The sequence below is a fragment of the Physeter macrocephalus genome, chromosome 1 (genome assembly GCF_002837175.3).
Source record: "Physeter macrocephalus isolate SW-GA chromosome 1, ASM283717v5, whole genome shotgun sequence".
NCBI classification, from domain to species: Eukaryota; Metazoa; Chordata; class Mammalia; order Artiodactyla; family Physeteridae; genus Physeter; species Physeter macrocephalus.
The window spans coordinates 101,843,813-101,850,175 of NC_041214.2; positions in this window are offsets into that span (position 1 = coordinate 101,843,813).

Genomic DNA, 6,363 nt, shown 5'->3' on the forward strand with positions numbered 1-6,363 from the left:
GGCCACAACAGTGAGAGGCCCGTGTACCGCAAAAAAAAAAAAAAAAAAAAAAGAAGGTGAACATGTTCTAATATCAACAAAGCATAGGGTTAAAGGGAAGAGACACAAAGAAATAAAGCTGGAATGTCAGGCAGTCCCCAGATTATAAAGTAGCGTGCTTGCAAATGTCCATGGTTAAATTTTCAGGAATTCTGAAAGCCAGTTGTTAAACTCAGCCGCTGTAACCACTTAAATTATGTAAACTTACACTTAAATACATTATATTACAAGCAAAGGTTAAATACTCAAAATGGATCACTTCGGCCTTCCCTGGTGGCGCAGTGGTTGAGAGAGAGTCCGCCTGCCGATGCAGGGGACACGGGTTCGTGCCCCGGTCCGGGAAGATCCCACATGCCGCGGAGCGGCTGGGCCCGTGAGCCATGGCCGCTGAGCCTGCGCGTCCGGAGCCTGCGCTCCGCAACGGGAGAGGCCACAGCAGTGAGAGGCCCGCGTACCGCAAAAAAAAAAAAAAAAATAAGATCACTTCCTAATTTTGCTACATTTTACTATTACCTGTTTTCGAGGATATTTATGTTTATTGTCTCTATATGGGGTATATACTATGTAACAGTCTGGTACTGGCCATGTCTTCCCAGCTTCCTTTTATTCAGTGACGTCCCAGTGGTAGCTTGAAACCAGCTATGACAAGAATATAGCTGGTTGTTGGCAAATGCTGCAAATCGGGGCTCCCCTCACCACCCAGCTAGTTGTTGAATATTTACTGGCCTTGCCACTGCGCTTATGTATCATGCAAATGAGCTTGAGTGTTTTCATAGAGAAAAAGAACCATCAGATCTGATTTAGGTGAAGGAAAAGGAGAGGGTCAGAATGACTCAAGCGTTTGATTTGTATAACAGGGGTCATGGTTGCACCAATTATTGTAAGGGGACCATAAGTGGGGAGGTACATTAAGGAGGAAAGATAATAGCGTTTGGACTTACTGCATTTGGGAGGGCTACCACAGTCCATCCCGGTCATTCAGTTTTATGCATCTGGAGCTAAAGAGAAAAATCTGGAATGAAGGAAAGTACTTGAATCATCTGCATGCAGGTAGCAGTTAAAACCAGGAACCTGGGTGAAGTTGCTCAAGGTGAATAAGTAAGTTGCATGAGAAGAGTGCCAAGGTCAGAACAGAAGGGAATATTAACAATACAAAGTGCATAAGGAGATGGTGTGGCATGGTCAGGGACACCTGGGGTTAAAGAGTGTCAGAACAAATCTCCTGATCTCAATGGTCCTTTCAGAGAGGGAGGTTGGCATGTAAACTGAGAATTTCCATGTAGTAAGTTCTATCAGAAAGGCCTCAGCAGAGTGCTGTTCATGAGAGAGCACAGAGGACCCACCGTCAAAATTCTTGGACACAGAGATGAGGATGAGGCAGGAAAGGCTTCAGTGAGAAGCTGAGATTTGAGCTTCTTTTCTAGTAGAAGTTTATCTGTCAGTAAAAATCTGAAAGCTCAAGAAAATAGAGAGGACAATTTCTTCAAAAGACAAATTTCGTCTAAAAAAATTACCTGCAGGGGCTTTCCTGGTGGTGCAGTGGTTGAGAGTCCGCCTGCCGATGCAGGGGACGCGGGTTCGTGCCCCGGTCCGGGAAGATCCCACATGCCGCGGAGCAGCTGGGCCCATGAGCCATGGCCGCTGAGCCTGTGCGTCCGGAGCCTGTGCTCCGCAACGGGAGAGGCCACAACAGTGAGAAGCCCGTGTACCGCAAAATAAATAAATAAATAAAATAAAATAAAATAAATTACCTGCATTTTTCTAGGTATGTTCTCTAAATGTACCAAAGCATCATACTTTTTCATTAAACCAAGTTATACATATTACATGATTGTGTTTCTAAACTAAAAAGTGACTTTAGGTCTGTAATGAAAGGGGATCTTAAAAAGGTATATCGGGACTTCCCTGGTGGTGCAGTGGTTAGGAATCTGCCTGCCAATGCAGGGGACACGTGTTCGAGCCCTGGTCCGGGAAGATCCCACATGCCATGGAGCAACTAAGCCCGTGTGCCACAACTACTGAGCCTGCGTGCTGCAACTACTGAAGCCCGTGCGCCTAGAGTCCGTGCTCCTCAACAAGGACAAGCCACCCCAATGAGAAGCCCGCACACCGCAACAAAGAGTAGACCCCGCTGGCCTAAGCTAGAGAAAGCCCGTGCACAGCACGAAGACCCAACGCAGTCAAAAAAAAAAAAGGGTATATCTAGGGACTTCTCTGGTGGTGCAGTGGTTAGGAATCCGCCTGCCAATGCAGGGGACACAGGTTCGAGCCCTGGTCCCGGAAGATCCCACATGCTGCGGAGCAACTAAGCCTGTGCACCACAACTACTGAGCCTACGCTCTAGAGCCCGTGCTCGGCAACAAGAGAAGCCATTGCAATGAGAAGCCTGCGCACCACAACGAAGAGTGGCCCCCGCTCGCCACAACTAGAGAGAAAGCCACGCGCAGCAACGGAGATCCAAAACAGCCAAAAATAAGTAAATAAATACATTTGTATTAAAAAAACAAGTTGTAAAATCTTACTGGTTCTTTCCTTTAAAAAAAAAGGTATATATAAATTCCACTGATCTTCCTTCCTTCAGAAAATGAGTTCCTTAGTTGTTTGTTTTTTTAACAGTTTAAAGTGTAAAGTCGACATATCCCCTTTGGGCACTGCCTTGGGAATGGTTATGTCGCAAGTAATGTTCTCCTTGCTCTGTATCTCCGTGCTTTATAAAATTCAGCCTTGCCCAAAGCTCTTTTCCTCCTCTCCTCCTCACAGACCTTTCTATTGGCTGCTCAGAGAACAGCCTACTGTGTAGATTTGTGTCTGGAAGTACCTGTAAGCTCAACAGATGCTGCAAAAGCAAATGTATTCTGTGGTCTCATTAGCCTTCCTCTCCATTGGCATTGGCCTTATCCCCTTCCACTGCATGCACTGAGATTGTTTAGAGGGGTCATGTCGCTGCTTTTAAATTAGTGCAGGGGTTCCAGAGGATAGGCACTGAGGGCCTGCTGGCTGTTCAAGAATTTTGCATGTCACTGAATACAAGGCATGGAGTGGTTTTAGAAAAAAAAAAAAGAGTTTTGGGAGAAAAATAGAAAAGAACACTAAAGGAATGAACAATGTACTAGAATACTAAATCTCACTGCTTCAAACTCATTTGGTATTTATGATGCTAACCTCTGCAAAGCTAGATTAAATTTTAAGACAGCTTTTCCTGCCTTTAGATAGTCGTTTCCTCCCCCTCCCTTTTCCTAGCCATTGATGGATACCATACAGCTAACATTCCAATTTGGGATCTTGAGGTTAGGAAGTTCCAATGCAGTTCAGTTTCAGCAGACCTACTCACTTCCTTGCCTCCACTTCCCTTCCTAAATCCCCAAGAATTGTGCCCTCCAACTTCTCACTGGACTGTGTTTTGTGCATATAAAAATACAGGCAAAATGGTAGTGACTCCTATGTGTCATTTTTCTAAACGTGTTGTGCTTAACCCTTACACTTGATTAAGTAGGTTTATATTATGACATTTTACAGATGAGGAAACCTCAGGGAGGTTAAGTAAATGGCTCAGTCACAGGGCTAGTAAATGGTGAGGAGGACTTAAACCCAAGCTCTAGAGTCTGTCTTTAACCACTACATGTACTGCCTCTACAGAAATACTATGTATCTCCAATCGTATTGATCACATTTTATTATAATTACGTTTAACCCTAGAAAGCTCTAAAGGGCAGGGCCCTTTCCTCATCTTTCTAATCCTCATGCCTAGCAGTGTCTGGGCAGCTTAGGCCCCGGAAGAGGCACCCTGCCATCCTCTAATAACCCACTCTAGCGCCAGGCAGTGTGGCACACTGATGGTTCATGGATTTTTGGTTTGTAAATGATTTTTGTTTGGTATAAAAGATACCTCCTAGAATATATTGTATTGCCCTGTAGGATATTAATCTGCTTTGGATCTGTGTCGGGGTCCCCAAGACCACCCCCAGGTTTGACAGTTTTTTAGGAGGACTCACAGCTATGATTTATTACAGTGAAAAGACACAAAGCAAAATCAGGAAAGGAAAAAGGCACACAAAGTGAAGTCTGGGGAAACTAGGCATGAGCTTCTAAGAATCCTCTCCTAGTAGAGTCACACAAGTTGAGCTTAATTCCCCCAGCAAGGCATTGTGACAGCACATGTAAAATGTCCACCAGGGAAGCTTGTCAGAGACTCAGAGCCCAGTGTTTATTGGGAGCTGGCCACTTGGGTAGTCTCTGCTTGGCACCTACCAAAATTCTAGACTCATGGAAGGAGAGCATTTGTCCAGCACAAACCACATTGTCTGTACAGACAATTTGGGCACAGCGAGCCACTTTGATCAGTTCTGGAATTGTTGCAGGAGGGCGGACCCCTTGCAGGGCCCGAGAGCGGGCTCTTGACTAACACTCAGAAATGAATTGTCCGAGGGGACACACGTGCTGAAAAAGCAAGAGACTTTTTTGGAAAGGGGTGCCCCGGTGGAGAGCAGCAGGGTAAGGGAACCCAGGACTGATCTGCCACGTGGCTCGCAGTCATAGGTTTTACTGTGATGGGATTAGTTTCCGGGTTGCCTCTGGCCAATCATTCTGACTCAGGGTCCTTCCTGGTGGCACATGCACCTCTCAGCCAAGATGGATTTCAGTGTGAGGGTTTCTGGGAGGTAGGCAGGACACATCACCTCCTCCCTCCTCCTTTCGCCCCATCCCGAATTTTCCTGGTTAGTTTTTGGTGGCAGCACCTTGTTCTTTATTGGGACCTCCTGTTGTGAGACAACTCAGGCAATTGGTTATCATTGTGTCTGGCCAAGGCTGGCGGTTTTGATCAACAGTTCCCTAACAGAATGCTGGGACACTCCTAAAATCCAAGTTCCCAGATGCTAGCCAAGGGCGAACTTTGTAAGCAGGTCTCTCTGAGGAGAAGCAGTCATCTGCTATGTTAACTCTTTTCAGCACAGGAATTTTATCCCAACGTTCTTCAAAACCTATAAATGTTTCTTCAATTGTCCTTTGAACCAGGTTTACCATTTGCTGGTTCTCTTATTAATGAGTTAAAGAAATTTTTGACACATGCAAGCTAAATAAAGTCCAGTCAAACTTAAAAGCTAAAAGATACCAATTCAATATCAAGGTTGATTACTGCACAAGCTTATTTTAGTTATTAAAAAAAGAACTTTGTATTTCCCTTTCATATTTTCTTACTATCTCTACATTTTAGAAAGCCCTCTGATTTAGATGGCAATCACTTGGCTATTTGTACTTAAGCCACATATTAATAAAACAGGAATGTTTCTGCAGGTAGGTGATAATATATAGACTCATTTCTTCTTTGGAATATGAAATCAGAATATGAAAATACTACATCATTGCTCAAGATGAAATTCCCCAGTTAACTATAAGACATATAAGCCAAAATTTAAAAGTGATATATATCCTTTATGTATCTGTAAAGTTTTGAGCCCTTAAAAAAGAATAACCTTGATTTTAAGTTCAAATATAACATGCAGAATATAATATATAAAGTAATAGCTTTATTTTGAACTTTATTATGCTTCAGACATTTCTCTAGTCATTTTAGATTTATTTCAATAAACATTTTCCTATATCTTGTAAACTGCATTTTAAAATCAGAAATAGGGCTTCCCTGGTGGCGCAGTGGTTGAGAGTCCGCCTGCCGATGCAGGGGACACAGGTTCGTGCCCCGGTCCGGGAAGATCCCACATGCCACGGAGCGGCTAGGCCTGTGAGCCATGGCTGCTAAGCCTGCTGCAAATCTCCATATACAATGATACCAAACAAAAAACAAAAAAATCAAATTTTATTAGCAATTCTAAGTAAGAGCTGGCACAGTTAACATAAGCATTAGAAGGTAAACATCTCTTGAATAAAAAAATAGGAAATATTTTAATGAAAAAAATCAAGGATTGAAGGAAGGAGAAAATTTTTCAAACAGCAGCTGGCACTTTCTTCACAATCTGAATCACTTGTGCAAATACATCATTAAATACTCACATGATATTTACAAGGTAGAGATAAGAGAAAAAAACCTCCTAAGTATCAGGGTCCTTCATCTGTTATCCCTCTTCCATCTTCTGGATCCATCACTTTACATTCCAACTAAAACTGTGATTCTAGTTAACGACAGTTGAAAGCTTATCAATTAAGTCAACCAGAAGTTGAATGTCCGCTTTTTCCTTCATTCGGTGATCACTATTCTTTCGGAGGATGACATCTACATCTGTGCTGACTACTCGGTCAGCAACCTGCATGGATGTATGCCATGGTACAATGTCATCCTTCATGCCGTGGAGCAATCTTATAGGGCAGTTC